The sequence below is a fragment of the Chinchilla lanigera genome, unplaced genomic scaffold (genome assembly GCF_000276665.1).
Source record: "Chinchilla lanigera isolate Chin_1 unplaced genomic scaffold, ChiLan1.0 scaffold00006, whole genome shotgun sequence".
In the NCBI taxonomy this organism is placed as follows: Eukaryota; Metazoa; Chordata; class Mammalia; order Rodentia; family Chinchillidae; genus Chinchilla; species Chinchilla lanigera.
Genome location: NW_004955407.1, coordinates 12,737,878 through 12,760,483, shown reverse-complemented (window position 1 = coordinate 12,760,483; position 22,606 = coordinate 12,737,878). Strand labels below are relative to the sequence as shown.

General features: G+C 33.6%; 1 protein-coding gene across 4 annotated transcripts in view; it reads right to left on the bottom strand.

Annotated features, from left to right (window-relative positions):
* Robo1 (roundabout guidance receptor 1) overlaps positions 1-22,606 on the bottom strand; it is an 891,813-nt gene that overhangs the window by 725,240 nt on the left and 143,967 nt on the right. The gene's annotated exons all lie outside the window — the stretch shown is intronic.

The window sequence follows — 22,606 nt, the reverse complement described above, 5'->3', positions numbered from 1 at the left end:
CTATCAGCTCCTCCTGTTTCTCAGTTGTCTGTACTGCTGTGTAGGCATCAGGCTATGTTTAAAGTATCTGGATTTTAATTTTCGCCTGAAGATGACTTATTGCGTTCATTTTAGTTCACCATAAATCTATTATTTTTGGATATCAGTCTCATTATCTAATTATATTTGCAAGAAGATATTTTTACTGCCTGAAAAAGGAGCCAACAATAGTAAAACCACTTGTTTTGTAACAGTTTATTGAAGATTAAGTATTTTGTCATCATAAAAGGTATTTCTAAAATTCACAAAATTTAGCTGCAAAGACAGGAAGAGAAAAAGCATGAAGAGAGAGACAGATTCTTTTTAATTTAAAAAATTAATAAGCCTGTTTAAATGGCTTGTAGATTTTCAAAACTGATGTTCTGAAGGAAAGGGAATAAACTATTTTGCAGTTTTAAGCTTTTGGGAAATTATGCAGATTAGGATATTGTTATTACAATTGCAAAGATGAAACATGAAATTAGAGAACACCAATGGCAGCTAAGTTTTCTAAAGCTTTGAAAATGTATTATAAATGACCTCGGGGCATCTGTGGAGGTCTCTTCCTAAATAATTCTAGTATTTCAAAAGTTTCTGTAAGTAACACTTGACCTGTGGTGGGTGACAGAAGAAAGCGAGCAGCAGGTGGTTAAAGAAAACCATAGAGAGTTCATTCCAGATAGTGTGATGAAATGTTGAAAAGAAAATATCAGACAAGAAATGCACAGAAGCGTATTTATAGAGTGGTACTTTGCCCGAAGGACAAAGGTTTTGGAAATATTAAAGGAAGTGTTTGGTGGCATATTAGTTGTAGGTTACATATATGAACAGGAGTGTTCAAACAGGTGTTTTGGCCACTGCAGATTGTTTTTGGAAGGACATTTGCAGATCTTGCATTCTTATATCTGGTAATCTGAGCAAGTTCATTGAAGATAACAATGAGTAATATAACAACCACTGTTAATTCCTATCATTTTGTTTCAAAAACTTGTATCACTTTTACTGTTTTTGTTTTGTTTTGTTTTTGTCTGTGTTGCTGGTATTTTGTCATTACTTTTTTTATTCTCTTTAAAATTAAGAGCCAATAAGTTTGCAAATTTAAGGGCAAGAATAAAGTTCACATTTGGAACATTTGCATGAAGGACTTGGGTATTTCTTGAGTAAACTAGTTTTATAAAGGGATCCAGCAGTTTTATTTCTGGACATTTAGTGCCTTTTTTTAACCTACAGTTTGGCAATTTCATCTGAAAGTTGATTAGAAGGTAGAAACACAATTACCAACATATTTCATAATTGGGACAGAGAAGACTATTCAGAAGACTATTCATGTAACCCTCCTGAGTAGCAATAAATGGATACTAGAAATACATTTGGGGGCCTTGCATCCCTGAAAATATTGTAAATAACTTTATTTCCTAATAATATCATGATATTCTGCCTAAACAAACTTAGGGAAAAAAAACCAAAGGATATAAATTTTTAATACTTATTATTCTGTGTCCTGATCCCATGAACCTGACTAGATCTGCCCTCCTTAGGGAATTGTCCCAATTCATTATTGCATGCTTTATTTCATTAAGATAATAATTTTATGATCCTTCCTAACCTAGACTGTTATTTAACTGATGATATGCTAGTAAGCATGAACACTTTCCCTAGAAGATTCTACTACTGGAATTTTATTTTTGCTTACTCATTAAAAATGTTAATATTTCCTCATTCATAAGTATTTTGCAAAGTAATAAAGTATTTATTATGTTAGTTTTAGTGTTTATTATTTACTTTGACGATTGAGAAAGCTGTAGATATGCATATTTTTATAAACAAAAATGAAAATATTAAACGATTTAATACTTCTCTCTTAAATATATTTTATTTTCCTTGCCATTTTGTGGTTGGAGTTCTAGAATTAGACTTTTCTTCTTCTACTTCTGTTTACAAAATTATTTGGTATTTTAACGTAAAGACTCTAATCTATGTATACCCCATTCCATGGCCCAGTCATTCACTAGATGATATAGCTACCTTAAAGAAAAATTAATATTTTTGTCTTTTGAAAATTGGAAAAACCTCACAACATACTTAAAAACTAAGTATTAGAGTTTATATACATTCACCATATTGAATAAAAATCCATATAGTTTTGGTACATATTCTCTTAATTGAATTTTCCTTTATCTATTATTCAGTCAATAAATATTCATTGAATAACTGTATTGTCTAGGATATATTTTATTGGTGATGAGGAAAGAAATAATAGGAGAGATAAATGTTATGGCTTCATGGAGTTTAGAGTCCACTGGTGGAGAAATAAACATATAAATAGATCTATGCTATAAAGTTAGGTGCTGATGAGTGTTATAAAATAAAATTAGACTGAGAGATAATTTGGGGTGTTTAAGAAAGACTTTATGATTTCTTGGATTTTGAACCCTAATATATATAAATCTGAACAGCTTGTCCTTCTCCACCAAATGTTGTATTTTAAATGTTTTCCCATACCATTATTTTTAAACACCACTTTTAATATTTAAAAGTGTTTAAATTTTATAAGATACACCATATTTACTGGTTTCTTTCTATATTTTTTTCTATTTTATACTTTCCTTTTTTTGTGAGTTTTTTTTTTTTTTTCTGGTATCTGGAATTGAACTCACAACCTAGCACTTGCCAGGCAGGCGCTGTGCTGCTGAGCTAAATCCCCAGCCCCTGTACTTCCCTTTTTGCTATGACTATTGCTTTGATGCCTATATTTACAGAAATATTCTTTCTAGAGTAAGATGATTTTCTATAATTTATTTAGTCCAAGAGAATTTACTTAAATAATACACTAATTTATATTTTCTCATGTAGCTTGTATTTTGGACTGGTTCAGTCATTCAAGAAAATATTCTACAAGTTTCTGTGCCAGGCACTCTGCAGTGCAAATGAGAGATATTCTCTTGAAGCTCACAATTTCAAGGAACAAACAAAAGTATAAGTAGATGTAAAAGTTGGACATATATTTTAATAAACTATAACTTCTAATTTCTGAAAGTATATATACAGTTGAAAAGTTTAAGTATACTACAATGTCTCAAACACAGAAATGCAGTCTATTTTGAAGTGGGGAGATATCTTTAATCCTCTCTGGCCTTTTTTAGGATTTCAGAAGTCCATGAATAGCATACAAGAAAAACTGTAGAAAGTCTCTGATATATGTAACACAGGATGAAAATTACTTAAACATTCAAATCTACATCAAGAACCATTACTTGTAGTTTTTTTGAAAATTAAACATTCTTATTGAAATTTCTTACCTTGACATTTGTAACGGCCTTGTACAATCTAATAAATAACTATCAATTTGCTAGAAAATTGAACATTCATTGAAATTTATTTTGTAAGTTCCCCCCAAAAGATATCTGAAGTTGAATTTTAAGCTTTCCATCACAACTTGCTTATTGTTGAGTGAACTATACTGTATCCAGAGAACTTGTTGGGACGTTCTCAGTGGATTGCCACAGCTCTTCCCCCAGTGTGAGAATTTCACATGAGAGTCTTTTGATTACTCATTGTTATTTCTGAGATGGTGATTTGAAAGAGTACATGTTGCTGTATTACTTCTTATTATATTGCTTCTGGACATTACAGACCACCACAGTTGCCCTAATATAGGATATTTTACACTTCAGTTGCCTCTTGGAGAGAAAAACAACTTAAAAACAGAAATTTGTTGACATTAAGAACAACTAGCTAATCACACATCCTTATTTTTCCTGTTCTACCTCAACCTTAACTTTTTTCAAGCATTATTTACTTAAAAATACTTTTATTAAAGTTTGGGAATTCCCAAACATATTGCATGTAGCTTCCTAAAGACATTGATTTATTTTTAAGGAAAGGAAAAATGCTAGGAGTTCTTTCCTCAAAGTTAAGTCTTGACTGACCGAAACTGACTCTTTGGAGCTTGCTCTCCAAGGCTGAGTGAGGAACAGAGGCATGGGTTTGCCATAGTTACATTGTTCTTTGGGAGAAAATTTGTGCATAGAATAATACTGAATTAAAGTCGAAGTATTGCATTACAGAGCCATGTCTATACACAGCTAACTGTTGAATGCTTCTGAGTAAGACATTTGCCTTTTGGTGAGTCAGCTTTCTTCTCTGTAAGTGCAATGGCCCTTTCTAATGTGGAATCACTATTGATACAACTGTTACTATTATATCAGTTATATCTAATTGATTACTATTCATATAATTGATATGAAACTTGTAAACACTATGGCTAGACAAATAAAAATTATAATAACTATTCAAGCTTATAGTTATTAGATTTAATAAGGTATGGAGTTATTCCGATGAATCATAGATTTGGGAGAGTAATAAATTTCTATTTTCAAGCAGGGATACAAGATATGAACTTCACAGGGCAAACACTGACACAAACTGAATGTCCAGAGAAAAAAGATCAGTAGGATCAATTATTTATCATTGCTGGGTACCTTAAGTATTAAAAAAGTGAAAGATTTGTACAATATGAAGAGAAACCAGAGTATTATCTTCAGTATTAGACCATTATATGTCTTTTCTAAATGATGGGGAGAAAAAAATAAGAGATTAAAGAAAAAATGGAGATAAAAGGTCAGCAATAATTTGGTACGGAGAAATCCAGAGGAGAAAGTTGTTTGTAATAGTTCTAGCTTATACTGCTGCAAGTCCCATTAATCTGTCCATCTGAGCTTTCCACCCCTCAAGCGAGCAATAAGAACACAAGATGACCAAAACATGATTAAACTACAAGTCATACACTTAATAATTAGCTGCAAATTTACTTTGAATTTCCTGGAAGAAGTTTCAGTCAAGTAATTTTATTGGCATGCTTCTTGATTCCTTTCCTCTAAACCAAAGCCAGTTTCCCTTTTTTTATACCTGTTTTCCATCTTTTCAATTTTTTTGATGATAGATATACAGAAGGAAACTTCTAAAGTTCTACTTCTAAACTTAGAGAAGATAAATATATCACCTCTAACTCTTATATCCACACACATCCACAACCTTCACCTACGAGGTCCTACGGGTGATAAAAACAGGAGAAAGGACAGTGGCTATTTAGACCAGTTGGTTTCAAGGCAGGCAAATGTTCAATCCATTCCCCTTTCTTGTAGCACTAAAATCAACTCAGTCTTAAAGATTCAAATTGTGGTTTAAATAATTACTGAATTTCTTAAATACACAAATACATTTCATGGTCAAATCTCGAAAGTCTTGTATTTCCATAGAGAGAGAAAAATAAATTAATCACTCTGTAGAATAAGGTAATTATCAGCCCTTAATTATAAGACAGAAACTCTTAAATTATTCATGTCACAGTTCCTATAATTGATAATTATATATTTTATTTTCTTGCTACCCTCAGAGTAAAGTAGTTAGATGTGAGGATTCCAAGTATCTGCAACATAGTTTACCTTTAGGTAGAAAAGGTAATGTTAAATTGTATATGTGGTCTTAGGACCTTTCTGCCAAAAAGTCTTCCCAAGTCCCAGGAATTTTAAGAGTTAACTAGAACAGCCAAACAACTCTTGCAGTGAAATCTTGAGCAATATTACAAATGTGTGGTACTTACAGAAGGTGGGGTCCTTTTATCTTGAATGCATATTTAATGTGTAAAATTATTTTTACATCCTAATACAATCTTCTGGAAATGCTAGGAAATGCCAAGCTAAGCATAACCAATGCATTCCTAAATATAAATAAGAAAGCAATGCACTAAGAGTAAAAAATCCTGGTTACTCACGATTCTTTTCACCTCTCCACCTTGACCCAGCTTTTGTTCTGCCTGAGAAACCCACAGGAGAAGTTTTTTCTGCCATTGCGAGCAGCAGCATCAGTAACAGCAGAGCCATGCCAGGTAAAAATAACCTCAATGGAGAGTCCTGTCACAGACGAACCTGAAGGCTCTTAGTGGGAGCGGAACCCTGGAGCCAATCCTGTCATTTTATTCAGCAGAAGTGCAAAGACGCTGTTTTTCTCATAAATTTTATAAAAGCCGGTTTGTTCTCATCAGGCTTTCCATTTGAAATATGCAGGAAATGCTAAAAGACGAGAAGGGATGTAACCCTCTTCTATACATGAGCACAAATGTCAGGAGGAAGAAGCTGACAGGATTCTAGGTCTCTCTGCAGCTACCAGTTTCTAACCTGCTCCTGCCATGTCTCACTTCTTCCAAATGTTTGTCAACATTTTGCATAACATGATAATCCAGAAAAGCTGATTTCTGCATTTTCCCACCTACCCATTCTGTACCACAGAGTATAGTACTTGATGAAACTGAATATTTAATTTTGGCACTGCAAACACACCTCATTTCAAACAGAGGTGGTTGTTAAGGAGAAAAGCAAGAGAAATCCTCACTTTGTAGAGTTCCATCTAATGTCTTGGAGGAGAGATCAGATGTATAAATATCTTCTGCTAAGACATGATAAAAATACCTCTGAAAAAAGGGAGTGGTAAATAATCATCTTTCCTACTGAGCTTGTACTGTGCAATTTCTGCATTCAGAGGATAATGTAGACAGTCTGCCAAAAATATCTCAAATCCACGACGCAGGCACTGTCACGTTCACTGCACATTCTGGGATCATCTGCAATCCATCCTAAACACTCATTTGCTGTGTAAATACATGTTGGTATATTCCAAAGCTTCTGCTTTCTGTACAATGATTTTTATCACTTCAGAAGCTGAGCCAAGTTTTTAGCAAGTCGAACATCTCTGTTTTATAGTTAGGTCTATGTCTTATGGGCAAATCGAAATATTGTCGATTATTTTCAAACTGTACTGCAATGACATAAGAAACTTACCTTCCATTTGGGACAAATTTATCTATTTTTAATAATAAAATTATTTTATCCTTCCAATAACATTGCAGAGAAATAGACATTTGTGTGTTTGAACAAGCACATGACGTCATTTATCGGAACTGCAGAACACTTTATAATGTTCTACAAATTGACCTACTTCTGCACTGTATAGTTCACACAGCTGCCAAAACATATTTTGAAAACACATACCTGATAATGTGCTCTATACTGTTGGTCCCTTGTTCTGTAGCGGATGGGGGGAAAGTCTGCAGCAGGACAGCATGTAGTACAAACGGGTGAAATAGGCTGGGTGTACCACAAGAGGGGGAGGTGGGAATTGAGGTCATGTGCAGATATGCGCCTTGGCAGTTGTTTATGAGTTGCACATTTAAGGTCCCAGATGTACTAATTATTAAACAGCAGTTAAAATCTCTGATTATTATCAAGAATCTCTTAATTTTTAAAGCAAACAAAGCATGGCTGGGAATATAGGTCAGGAGCATAAGTGCCTACCTAGCAAGTGCAAGGTCCTGAGTTTGATTCTCGGTACCAAAAAAAAAAAAAAAAAAAAAAAAAAAAAAAAAAAAAAAATTAAAGCAAACAAGGTGAAACTCTGAACTTGTTCACAGGGCATATCAGGCTGAGTATTCCAAATGCTGTCCCAGCTTTAATTTCCAGGCTGTCTGATTAAAGAAATATGATTAAAATATAGATAGCAGATATTTTGTTATTATCAAATACCCATGAAGTAAACATAAGAGATATATATGCATATATATGTGCATATTTATATATCCATAACATGTTTACATGTATTTTGATACATGCAATGAAAACTTATATGCAATTTCCATGGAATTAAAGAGGAAACTTTGCACTAACTGGGAACGTCTAAGAAGACTTATTTTTTCATCCTTATTTCTGCTGTGAACCATAGAATCTCTTCATACCAGGAAACTCCTCATCTCCAGATGAACATGAATTTCCAGACCAACGGGTCTTTTTACCTCTTTCCTTTCTGTATGAAATAGTGCTTTCCCATCTCTCCTTTGCATAATCCCACTGAAGCTTAATGGCTCACTGAATTTTCATCTTCTCAGACTTTCCCAGAAATAATTGTTTCTTTTTTTTTTTTCATGATTTATTCACCTGGAACTAGATAAATCAGAACACTGTTTTAAAGTTTAGAGGTGTGTCTGTGTGTGTGTGTGTGTATGTGTGTGTGCTTAATATTAGAAGTATAGATAATTTGGGGCTTACAATTATATTTTCATGTTCAAATTCAGCAATGATGGTGATAAAGAGAGGAAATTATCAAAATTATTTTGTTTAATCATACATTTTACTATGTTGTCGATATTAACTTGAGATAATACTTTTATCTTGTGGACAAGTATTTGTTTATATATTGTCTTCTATTTTCATTGGATACTAATATTAGAAGATTTTAAAATAAATAGGAAATCCTAGTTGCATTTATTTCCTTCATGTGTATATATTCATATGTAAAAATGCATCAAATTCAATGAAAATAAGCCTATTAATCAAATAAAAGCAGCATCTGAATCTCCTATAATCCATGTGACATAGTAAAATTCCAAAGCTTTTCTTCTATACTTTTAAATTATGATTAGTGTGAGGTTATCAAGAAGAATCAACTACTAGTGCCAGAAGGTGGCTCTAGGAACATCACTCTCAGCCGAGCTTTTAAATCTGCAAGCTACTAACATAAATGTACTAGAAATTATAGACATATGGGCTTAGTCTGCTTTGAACTTATGAGCTGGTACAAAACTAGTCACATGGTGGGTGGTCACATCCTAAACTACACATGTCCAGATCTATTTCCATTTAAAACACTTATGATATAAAGTGCACTTCTGTACCTTATCTTTCCTTCTGCTTCAAGTACTCCTTCCACTTGTCTGTGCAAGTGTATCTTGGCTGAGCCCAGGGAAGTGAGCAATCTCCTTCTTCCTAAGGGAAACTGGTCAGCACCCTTATGTCCAATAAACAAACACATCTTGACTCATGGAAGATGATAAGAGTGATTCAAGTGACCTGCCATTCCCTCACTCAATAAATGAGCACCCATGTATCAACCTTTTGGCTAATTACTGAGGAATCACAGTGAATCAATAGATGTGGCTCCTGTCTTCACAGAGCTGATAGTCTATTACATAGAAGTGGATACCATCTATTAAAATCACATTTTCAGTGTGTACATTTAAATGACATCTTCAATGAAGTAAAAAGGAAAATTTCAAAATGATTATGAAAGAGGACTTCATTTAATGGTTCTTTGAGGAAGTGGTGCATTAATCAGGTAGGGTAAATGAATACACAAAGTGACTGAGATAAAGATAAACATAGCAAATGGAAAAATGAATAAATTAAAAACACATTCTTCAGGCAGAATCAACAAGATTGGCTAGTGAATTGCACATAGAAGATGAAAAAAAGGATTCTATGTTTCTGCTGGGTTTCAGAAGGTCTTCTGCACAGAGATGTCTAAAGAGATATAGGAAACATGGATGAAGAGAAAACATATCCTTGTACCTTTCTTTGTAAAAATGAAAAGAAAAACTTTTCTGGTAGATCACTGTCCCTTCAAATGAGATAAGAAAGGAATGATAAAGTTTATAGGAAAGAGAAAACTATGTATTAACATAAAAAGTAAAACCTCAAATCCAGTGAGAATAAGCCTATTCATCTACAGCATATTGAGAGTTTTAATTCTCATATAAGGTATATTTAAATAAAATAAAGCCACAATAATCACAATATTTGAATTAAGTGAAGCCATAAGGTTTACTATATGCTATATGTATCTGAAGATTTAATATTGCATCTACAAAACTATACATAGATTTGTAGACTTGCAATTTAGGCAAGAGATGATAAATGGCTTGGCATTCTGGCAGTAGTGACAGACTAAAAGACACATACAAAAAAAGTGAATTTGATTAGACTTAATGTTATTTTATTTGGAAGACATGAACTCATACTTTCAACTATAGCCTGTATAGCTCATTGTTTATATGACAATAGTGGTTACTTCTGGACTATAGATCAATATTAACACATGTGCTACCTCCATTCCATGAGTAAAAGGACAATACACTTTTCTACAGCACATTATCTTCACTATGAATAAGATGACAAATAATATGCTAATTCTTATGGAATTGGGAAAATTGCTTGTGCAAACATTTTCTCCATGAATCAATACTCAATCCAGTTTAGGGATTTAAGCTGATTTTTCTCCTTCCCATTTAAAACCAACTCAACAATATTCCAATGTTTGAGAAATTAAATAAGTTTAAAAATATAAAATATTTGTATTTTTAATGAGTAAACATGAAGTTTCAGCTTTCTGTGGAGTAGGACACTATTGAGAATAAGTTGGCGGTGGTGATGTGACTAGGAAGAGACTGTAAAACTTATTAGATTTCTTTCTCTTTTTCATTTTCTCTTTGAGACATTTACACTGGGGCAGCAGCTGCTGATTTGTGGTGACGCTGGGAAGATATGGAGAGGCATACAGAGCAAGGGTCTCAACTATTAGCCCAGTCCCTAGCAAGGACCTGAGATCGGCTTAGCAACATATGACTGAGTACACCGAACCTGATTATTACACCTATGCCTTCCAGCTTGTGTGTCACATATATAAGATACTCAGAGCCAGAACTATTCATCCAAGTTGCTCCCAGATTCATGGTGCTCTATAACTAAGAGGAATAAAAGACACTTATTATTTTAAACTACTGAACTTTGTGGACAATTTAATCATAACAGTAGATAACTACTAAAAGCATGGCTTTATTTCCGTATCAACTGGTTGGTAAAGGCCATGATTGACCTCATAATGTCCATCAACCAGATTATTGTCTAATCTCCTTTAAATGAAGGGAGGGGTTAAATGTTGTTACTGTGGGTGGTAGCCTTGCATTCTAATCAGTGGTACCTTTTTACGTTTGGTTAGAAAAGTTGCGTGTATTAAGAGAGGTATGCAGTTCTCATTTCACACAATCCTTAACACATCCATTTCTACTCCAGCCAGATGGTCAAACGCATTTAACTTACAGATTTGGTTTTGGAATGTACATTATAATCAGGTTATTTAAAAAAGTCACCACTTTGTCTCATAAAATACCCTCTTCATAAAGGACATGCCAGTGAGTTTCCTAGCACCATATCTGATAGATCGTAGAGTCTTGATGAAAAACTCATATAAATAATCCATTAATATGGCCGTCACCTGAGAAGAATATCAAAGGGGGATCAAATCCTGTCAATAGTGCTGTCATCTGCTCCTGCATTTTTTTTTTTCTTTTTACTTCTTCCAGAAAGCCCTAATCTATCTCTGGCACCTGACATTTAGGTGGTCATAAGAGCATTTTTCTCTATGACATATGAAAGAGGATTTTACATTGACTAAAAGTTTTCTGCCTATTGCTTATATATTTTTTGGTATCACATTCCAATACCAAATAGTGTCAAACTACTTTAGAGATGAACACAAACTTAAAGATCGATTACAGGTACTTTTATATCACATGAATTAGACTCAGCTGTTGAGATACATAAACATGTGGGCTGAAAATAATTTTGCCAAAATAATTTTATTTTGATGTTATTAATGCCATGATCCATGCAAAAAATCTTCAGCAATGATCACCTCCTGGACTTCCCTTCATTAATTAGAGTAGGTATTTATGCATTGTTTCAAGGAATTTTTAATTAGATGAGTAAGGTAACAAGCAAAATAAAGCAAACTGTTCTATTCAAATAGCATTAATGCTATTGTTTTTAAACTGAGCACCAATGTACATAATAGATTACTAGCAGGCTTGAAATTCTGGTAGCTTCTATAAATATGAGACATGAATATATTCGTAAGTGGACAGATGGACAGAGATATTATGTAGGACCTAAACAAGTATTAGTCACAAATATGCTCGTTAATTCACAGTAGACCCTGCCAGCAAGCAGGCCAAGTTAGAAAAAGAAACAAAAATGGAAAGACATCAGGGTCTAAATAATTAAAGAAATATTTAATAAAAAACACAGCTTTGAAAATGGACTAAATGTCAAGCTGTATAGAAGTTTTGATTTATGTGGGACTCAAATTAAATTTGGAGACAAATTATAATTAGTATTTGAGTATTTGGTCTGGAAGTAAAGAGATGAGAGGTAACCAAAGGTACTTGTGCACGTCCGTGTCAAGAGATTCTTGAGATTGCTCAGTGTCATTGTATCAGACTGTAGATGTGACTCTCAATCAGGAAAACATGCTCCTCTGAAAGGCTTTTGAGACTGCAAAGATGACTGAAGTAGGTTTGATGACTCTACACTTTAATTTACATGTGATTTCATGGCGAAGGAGACTCTTTTGCAGCACCACTTGAATCTGCATTAGCCCTATAACTTGTTTTGATCAACAGGATGCAGCAAAAGTGGTCTGCCTAACTTTTGAAATTGGGCCTTGAAATACCTTAAAGCATCTGCTCTGGCTCACTTGGAAGTCTGCCCAGAAGCTGCTGCAATAGGAATCAGGTATCTCTGACTGGATGCTGAGAAGCTGTGGAGAGAAGCAGCAGGACACTGCCCCTGAGAGTCAGCACCAGCTGCAGACATGGGACCAGGGCTCCAATGGACCTGCTGACCTGGCTGGGGGCAACAGGATGCTTTCTGCAGGGGGGCTATTTCAACCATTGCATGCATCCTCATGTCTCTGTGCTTTTATTTATCCTGTTTTGGTCTCAGTCTCTTGTTCTGTTAAATGAGGTAAGGAGAGTATTTGACTTGTAGAATAACTGATAATTTAAATGAGTGAATACAAATAAGCATATTAAAATATTCCTGAGGATGCAACAAGTACTAATAACATTCTAATGAATAACGCTGTTTTTGTTGTTGATACAACTTTTACTATTCACCTTGTACAGAAAAGGAAAGTGTAACTCAGAAAGATGAAATGGTTTACACAAAAACACATAACTACAGAACTATTTTCTAGAACTAGATGCATGCGTTCAGTCAGCTCACATTTTTACACCTGCCTTGTGACTCATAGTTGTAGCCATGGTGCCAATCATCATGGCCAATGAGCTCATATAACATAATATAATAAAAAATATGACATTTATACTATATACAAATAATAATTTGTTAATATTTTATTAATAATATTTTATTTGAATACAGGTTTGTACAATGTGCCAGGCTCTCCCTGTCTGGCATCATCTTTCGTGAATCTCATACTCAGGGCAGGTTTCAGGCACTTAATTTCTGTTCACCTCTGCACATGCTGCCCTCTCTGGCTGTGAAGCCTCTGCCCTCCTCCGAAGGTCAGTAACTGCTCAGCAGTGATTTTGACAGTTACTTTCAACAAAGGGTGTGCCCTGATATAACCTCCTGTATGAATATCCACTTCATCACACTTAATGGGTTATTGCATCCTCTCTATTCCTGGAATCGCCATCAAGACATCATTGCTATTATGGCATATGAAAGGTTTAAAGGGTTTTGCTTACATAAACATTGAGTTGTAAGATTACAGAAGAAAGATTAGAAGTTTTTGTGCTCCTGGACTTCAATAAATTCTCGGATGAACACATTCTGCTGTTACAATGTGTGCCAGTTGGATAACATCCTCCCTTCTTGTATCTGTGTCTTTATTCACAATCTTGAGGTTTTCTAGTGCAAATTGCTATCTTATATACAAGAGGGGAATCTTGGTTTAGTGTACAAGTCTGGCTTTTGGAGACTGTCAGACCTGTGCTGATCTCAACTTCATTGTTACAGACTTGGACAGATCAGGGAAACTCTGCACTCGGTTTAGCACCATGCCATAGGGACATGGAACAAATACTAGCTATGTTGCACAATTAAAACATGTACATGTATATTAATATGTTAGAGTTGAGTTGCATCAGTTATGTAAAGTATGTTGAATAGGTGGTGGCTCGATATTTCCTAGGAATTGCTATCATTAGGAAAAATTGTATGAATGAAGCTCTACAATGCTTTTTTACTTTCACATATTTGTGATGGAACTCAGTTTTTGTTCTAATGCCCTGCAAACATTAGCTTAATTTCTTAAAAAAGAGCTAATAATTTACAAGGGTGGTGAATGACAGAGTGGTGAAGACAGAGTGTCAATCATGCTAATAGATGCTCTTAATCTTGGAACTAATAAAACATCTTTCTTACACACAAAATTTAAGATAATTTACCATGTATATTAAAATAAATATAATGAAATAAAAACTTCTAAAACCATGTAATTATGAGATAGGCAAATCACCTAAAAAGACTGAAACAACTAGTATAGCCAGAAAGTCAACTAAATATTTCATATTTTGTTTCCTTAGTATTTTGGTTATTTTTATTATTATTCCTTGTTCTTGAATGAGTTTTGTCTTTAAAAAATAACATACAATCAGTGTAAATGTTAAAGCGCTATAAAATTTAATGTTTGTATATACTTGATGCACAGGGGATATATTCATGTGTGTCTTTTTATGTTGTATATAATTAATTACTAAATGATAATATGGGTAGCTATGGTAAACAAAGGGTATTAGTATTAATATAGGAATAGTATTTCTGTTGTATCCCTCATATTTACTCATTTTCTCTGGGGACATTTTATACTTTTTTTAGCTATCTTTAAGCAAGGTAGTATCTTTTACAATCACATTTCTACCAAATATTCAGTTGCCTTACATTTTACTGCATTTGTTCAATTGAAGTCAGTGCGGTACCTTTGTAAAGGTACAAAGCTTCTTGTGTGAAGGAGAAGCAATATATTTCATGTACTTTGTGTTTCAAGCTATATAAAAAGATACATGAATACTGGCAGACATAAAAAATAGCTATATGCCTGAAATTGCAGAATATTGTATGACAGTTTTATCTCTAAATATTAAAACACTTTGCAAACAAAGACTATAGATAAAAGTTTATCCCTGGCATTTGTGTCTTATTTTAAGAAGCCAACATAAAAAAGAAAATGTTGATATTCAAAGCAGAAGCGTACTTTTACCTAACCTGTAATACACACATATCCAAATTCAGAGAAAACAAATGCATTAATTACACTTGCTGTAATAATTGCCTTTACATGACATTTTATCGATATTTTAATTTTAAAAATTTTAAAAGTTATGTATTTGATTTGAAGCTATATCAATTTTATACATTTATCAAACTACTTTTGTAATAAATTTTGTCCATATACATAGAAATTGGCTCCAGCATCCTCACTAGATTTTGAAAGTAGAAGAAGCAGTGCACTTCATACTTCACTGACTATTTTAAAAGAATAACAGAAATTTATTCCATCTCATTTGAATCAAACAATTTAGCTAGTGTTTTCTTTGGCTTTACACTGCTTAAGGAATGAAAAAAATTGACACTCCCTTCATAAAGTATAATTTTTCAAAAGGAGTTTGACAAAGATTTCAATTCAAAATCTGAATTAAACATTTCATCTGATGTGCTAATTAGTCTAAACACCTTTATAAGAGCTCCCTGACTCTACTATTTCTTTTTTATGACAGAAAACACAAATAGTAATGTATTACTGCATAAATTAAAACATTTGAATTAATGCCTTTGTATGAAAGGGGACAGAAAAAGTCAAATGGTAGCAAATATTCCTAAGCAAATTTGGGAGTAAGGGTGGTTTGACAATAACTGAATGCTTATTTCATTCCAAATACATGCAAATGTTGGAATTCCAATTTATTTTGCTGTAAAACAATCATACCAAAATGCCCAAACTGTCTTAGAAATATTTGTGTCATTACAAAAGCAATTATTTGGTCATGTGTGTAAGACTGTATGTAGAAACAATAGTATTTTAGCCTTGTTCACTTTTATTTTTGTGGGATAAGTCCTTAACTCAGGCAAAACTCATCCATTTCCTCTATTTTTATTGCACTGCCTTGACTTAATTTACATTATCTCTGTATAGTTTCACTACTGTTCAGGAAAAATAGCTTGTAGTTTTTGAAAGAATAATTTCCTTCTCTTTAAGTATCTAATACATCCTGAAATGCACTTAGGGATTGAAATGGAAAGAAATATTTTTAAACATCCTTAAGCAAATCAAGTCACAACATTAAAAAAGTAGAAAAAAAATCTAAACTGGCATTCTGGTTTCAGAATTTGTAGAACAAATGATATTCTGGAAATAAATGGAATTAAAATGAGGATTGAGTCAACCTCATCTATAGGAAACAGGAGTATAACCCTCCCCAGAAATAAAAGCTCTAAAGAGCTGTCAAAATATTTTATTTTTTACTTGTAAGGAAACTTGGGCTTACACGTTGCCAATCTTCACTTGCACAGTGAAGTGTAATGTTCATAGGAAGCAGCGGTATGTTAAATTGTTATCACAGTTCCATGAAGTGTGAATCTCAAGAGAGAGCTCTGCGGTGTTAAAAGGCCTACATTCAGAGTCTGATGATCCATCTGGGCAGATCATTTGTCTAGTGAAGCCTTCTCTTTCTCAACTGTGATATGTGCATGTTAAGAATGTCTAGCTAAGGCCCGTGATGGCTCAGCAGCACGGTACCTGCCTGGCAAGCACAAAGTCCTGAGTTTGATTCCTGATACTAAAAAAAAAAAAAAAAAAAAAAAAAAAAGAACAAAAAAAACCAAAACCTGAATACTTAGCTAGACAGGTTTTGGTGTTACTTATAATACCAACATTTGAGAGGATGAGGCAGGAGGATTGCTGTGAATTTGAGACCAGCTTGAACTACATAGCAAGAGAACCTATCTCAAAAAAAAAAAAAGTCTAACTTCCAATTTCCATTTTCCTTTAGATAATACCTAGCCATTTGATGTATGACTGTAAATCAGCATAAAAATCGGTACTGTTTTCAATATCTTTCCTGACAGTCATTTAATTTTGGGTTTTTTAAAAATACCTGCTTACTTTCTTATTTATTTTTATACTTGAGATCGAGTCCATAGCCTTCACACTGAGCTACATTTCCAGTCACTTTTTTTTTTTTTTAATTTTAAGAACGGGTCTCACTAAGTCACTAAATTGCCCAAGCTGAGGTCATTCTTCAGATTTTTCATCAAAAAGTCTACTTGCATCCCAACACTCTAGGATCACAAGTTTAACTTCCATGGGAAATGCAGTGGAAATTTAAGGGCAGAGATTCAAGGAAATACATGGTGAATAGATTGGTCGGGGAGGGTTAGAAGGATAGGGATGGAGTCAGATCAGAATTGCTCAAAGTTCTTCTCACATAATTTTCCCAGATGGGTATATTAATACACAGTGGGGGCGATAAGATGGCCTTTCCTTCTTTATAAAGTTTCACCAGAACTTTCTAATTTTATATATTGCTGAAACGTTGTGCTTCTATATAAAAATGCTGCCTTGCCCTCATCTTATATAAGATCATTTTTTTTTTTTTTTCTGGTTTTTCTCCGGTACTGGGAACTGAACTCACAACCTTGCGCTTGCCAGGCAGGCGCTTTGCCGGTGAGCTAAACCCCCAGCCCTATAAGGTCGTTCTTGAAAGTGATTCTTTTATTAAAGACATATCTAAAAGAACATTTCATTATATTTCAAGATATATCTAAAGGCTCAGTGGTTATGATATAGATTAGTTAGATTTCTCTCCAATTAACCATGAATAATGTTAATAACTGAGTCTATATATAAAGAATTAATTGGGATTATCTCACACTGAATGTGACCTGTACCATTTGGAAATTACTGAACATTCATTAAGCAAATCCAATTGTTTCATTTGTCATTTAATCATGTTCAGATGATGTAAACATTCAAGTGTTTACAATATACCACACACTTCTTTGAATAGGAGATGTAACATTGTATTAGGGGCAGTGAAGGTCCAGGTTCTCATAGAGCTTACATTATAATTCATTTTTATCTTTCTCATGAAAATGTGCAAAACGTAGTACAATGGTGTTTTCCAAGACCATAGCCCCTGATGGTGTTGCCTTAGGGGGCAGAGTTTTATAAAATGTAATTGCTTCTGCACATTTGATGGAAACTTGATCCTAAGGCACCACTTGATAGGTTTACTCATGGTTCATTCTGTGCAGATGGGTTGGGTCATTCAGTTATATTTTAACTTTTAAAATACAAATGTAGAGTATTGAGAGAGTAAATTGGTGAATGGAAGAGTTGAGAAATGAGGTGAAGAGTATTCAAAGAGGAGAGAAAATATTACGTTGTGAGGAGGTATAAAAATGGCAACCAGAGCTCCTGTGGCTTAGAACAGTAGAAGACAACAAACCAGTGGTCAGAGAGAAGCCCCAGAGACCACAGCAACTCTGAGATGCCAGAGAAATTCTGCTTGATCCTTGGATGGATCTGACATTAGTAAAGCCAGATCCTTGGGTGTCTTCCACTTCTGCGGAAATGGCTTTCATATTATCTTGGATTTTCCCATGGAAATCAGGCACATGTAATTATAACAAATTCACTCAGGGTGAATATTTTCAACTTGTTACCCATCAGTAGTCTAAATTATGCAGAATGGATATGATTCCTTGCTTCCATTTTCACTGTATGCTCTTCATATGTATTCATTTATGATGCATGATTTAAGGGCTGGGGATATAGCAAAGTGGCATAAGTGCCTACCTAGCAAATGCAAGGTCTTGAGTTCAATTCCCAGTACCAAAAAAAAGAAAAAAGAAAAAAAGAAAAACCCCAACCCAGATGATGTATGATTTGCACTGGATTACACAGAGAGAACCATCTCAGAAGGAAATGTCTTAGAAAATGGCCAGTGCTTCCTTAATTACAGGGTATTAATGATAATTTATTTCAATTGCTTTCTTCATGGGGCTAGTTAAACTACTCTACAAAAGAACTAGTTCTTCTGACAATAAGCATACAGTGCTTAGACATCTCCAAGCTAGAGAAAGTAAATGTATTGAGATTACCCTTATAAATAAGGTTTCAGCTATTGTGTCTCTCTCTGAAGTAGGTATCACAACAAAGTCTGAAAGAACTAATTGTATTGTCCACCTACTTGCATTCAACTAAGTGACAGATAGAAAGATAATATAGTATGAGAAAGCATGCAAATGTGATTCAGGATGCAATGTAATCACAGGCCTTTTTCATTTTTCCAAATATCTATTAAAATAAAAAAAATCTTGCCCATAAAATGTTACCAAACTAGTGTCCTATCAATTTTCATGCACAGTTTTAATCACATTCAAGTAATAGTAAAAAGTATATTTACATTTTTCAGTAATTTTCTTTTATGGTTCCAGACAACACAAATTGTCATATTCTTTTTCCTGTCTCAGATTAAAGGAGAATTTTTCTTGTGTGTTAAAGGGTGACTTCCAATCTCTGTTTTTGTTCTGTATTTTCCCTTTGGATTATAAACTTAGGTCTTGTTCATTCAATCCAATTCTTGCATGAATTTGCACAGGAGATCCTGATTTGAATAGATTTCGTGTAAAGCAAGAAAAAATAGGGCAACTTGTACATATGAATAGCACATGCTAATGGCATTTTTTCAAGTCCTTGGATGCTAAATTTTTCAGTTTATATTCTGCTCAAAAAACCTTTCAACACTCTCTTTAAGGATGTCATTTTTAGAAATCTACAATTTTTCTTTAGACTGGCAGCTCTGTATAATTCCTTATGTCTAGTCAATGGTACATGGAGAGAGTAGAACACTACGTTTAGGGAAGACATTCGTAAAGCCAGTATGTCTGGTCTTGGATAGGAGCACCAGCACTGTGAGTTGATTAGTTGGTAGAAATTACATGATAATATCCTCATTTTAACAAAGCGGATAAGAATAATACTAGTTTCTACCTCATGCATCCTTTGCGTAATGCAATGAATTAAATATATGATAAGCTACTGAGTGCTAAAGATTGCACTTATTCTATTATCGGAGTTATTATTGTTGCTCTTTTATTATTATTAAGCAGTGTGTATTCTGATACACTATTAGCAAGAAAGAAAAATGCTGAAAACAACTTTCCAAAATAACATGTTGGTTTCTTATGAAAGTACTCTTATAGACTCAGCAATTTCGCTACTATATATTTACCACAGAGAAAACATACGCGACTATATGTGAATGTTTTTGCCACCTTTATTCATAACCTCTTAGAAATTTTAGATTTCAAATCAAAAGATGAACAGATAAGAAAATGTAGAATAATTATACAATGGCTATTGATCCATACAGTGCAATAACATGGATGATCTCCAATGCATTTTACACAAAAAAACCCAAAGAGGAAAGGCTACATGTTGCAAAATATGATTCCAAGGTTTTATAAGAGGAAAATCCATAGAAGAAGAAAAAGTTTTCCAAGAGAATGCACTGCAAAGAGACACAAGAAACCTTTTGGGATGACGTAAATTATCTTATAGCTTCATTATGGTGATTGTGAGATTACTACATATTTTTTAAAAGCATAGAAACACACAACTATAAATAACCTTTATTCTAAATTTTATCTCAAAATTTGACTTAAAAGGAAACCAAGGATATTTGCAGGTCAAATCACTACTAAATGATGAAATATGTGCTGATATTAATAAATCAGCTTTTAAAGGCTATACATACAGTCTTTTAAAGTAAAACCTCGGTTATTACTGGCCTTCCTAGGTCACTGTAAAACTCGATGGAAAAATCAATCAGGCCCACGTAGTTCTTGGACATTCATAAGAGGTTGCTTTCTGAGCCAGTACACAAAGCCATGGCAATTTGGTGGTAAATACTGAAGATGCAGGGTCCACAAAGCTTCTGTTCTGCTCATCTGACAGTGCTTCAGTGTTCAGGCTCTATGTTAGGGAACTTTACTCATGAACAAGAACCCAGAAAGATGCCCTCAATTCCAGACCACAGAGTTACTGACAGGGTGAATTCAGTAACCTGAGGGACTCCTGGAATACTCCTAAAAGCAAATGACAAACTGTCTGCTTACTAGAAATTCACCTCTGGCGACTGATAATTTTCTTGGCAGTATCCCAGTAAATGTTATGCACAGTGGTAATGCAAAGACAATCCACTTTCACATCAGATACCTCTCTGAACTTGCTACCACTTATGACAGCAATTTAGTTCTGTTGAATAATATCCAAACTTCTTGTCTTTTTAGTTGAAATTTCTATGTTGGAAGAAAGTAACAAACTATGTAGGAGTCCTTTGATATAATTTGCTCTTAGTTCATTTTTCCTTCTTAAAATATATATTACTGTCATTATTGTTATTATTATTATATATTAGTGTATACCAAGTGCCTTTATATTTGCATTGTTAAAACTTGTTTACATTCCAAATGTCCTTATTCTTTCAGTCATATTTACTGATGTTTGATGTTCACAATTGTACAAAGTCTGATTTCTCTGTTATCTTAATATGGAATATGACAAAAATTCAAATGTTATAATTTTTCAAAAGAAATACAAATTGATAAGATTTAATGAAATCAAGTTATTAAAGAAGTATAAAACATTGATTTTAAGAAAGTTTTTTGAAATATCTTGATCATGTAACTACAGTATTTGCAATTTTCAATATTCCCAAAATTAATGTTAGGGTAAGAAAAATAACTAATGATTCATTATGATTAGCTTCTGCTTACATTTTCCAACTTTTGATATAGTTTTGTTTCAAACATGCAAATACAGAAAACTATACCAAAAATAAATTTTAAAAAATACCTTCAGAATTCTCAAAGGCCTCCAGTCCTTTTAATATTTTTAAAGTTTATATAGACTATTGCAGAAACTATTATGATTTCCCCAGTTTATTAGCTTCCTCAGGAAGTACAAATTCAGTTACCCTAAAAATACTGAAAACTTGGAGCAACTGAATTGCTCACAGAAAGGGAAGAAAAATGTACTCATGTAGTAGAAGTTAATTACAATTGCATGAACTGTGAGAGAAATGAGAAATGTATATTGCCTTGAGCATATATATATATATATATGTATATATATATATTTTTCCCCTCCAATATCCAGTTATTCTCTTCTCTTGGTTCTCTACATTTGGAGGGATTTTACAGGATGAAGAAATGAAATTTCAACTGAATTAGAAATTGAATAGAAGCCTGACTTACTCAGTTACGATGAGTGTTTAGGTCTCTACTTTTAGGAAGATAACGAAAGCACCTTCATATTGTATGACTGCAATATGTTTTACTGGGACTGCTAAGTTATAATAATACAAATATCAAGGTTGCAAAAGTTTCTTACTCAGCAATATTAATGGCATCTTAATTGATTAGCTATTATGAACACATGTAGAATTTATTTAGGGCATAAACTAATAATGACTTTCAAATACTGGAATATTGTGTGCTCAATTTTGAGGCCAAAATTGTTTCTAAAAAATTTAATATATTCTAAAACCCAAAGCTTGGTAAGGTAAAATTAATTATAACAATTTATTAAAAACATTTTTGAGTCTTATTTATATTTATATTATTTTTCCCTCTAAATTTTTGACTGCTTGTTAATAATTTTGAGCCTACCAGAATGGGCGTCTCACTCTTTTTGAAGTTTATTCTATTTTTATCTATGTAATAGGGCTGGGGGTACAGCTCAGCTGTACAGCAACTGCCTGGCAAGTGCAGGACTCTGAGTTTGATTGCTAGTATAAATAAACAAACAAGGGGGCTGGGGATTTAGCTCAGCGGCAAAGCGCCTGCCTGGCAAGCGCAAGGTCGTGAGTTCAGTTCCCGGTACCGGAGAAAAA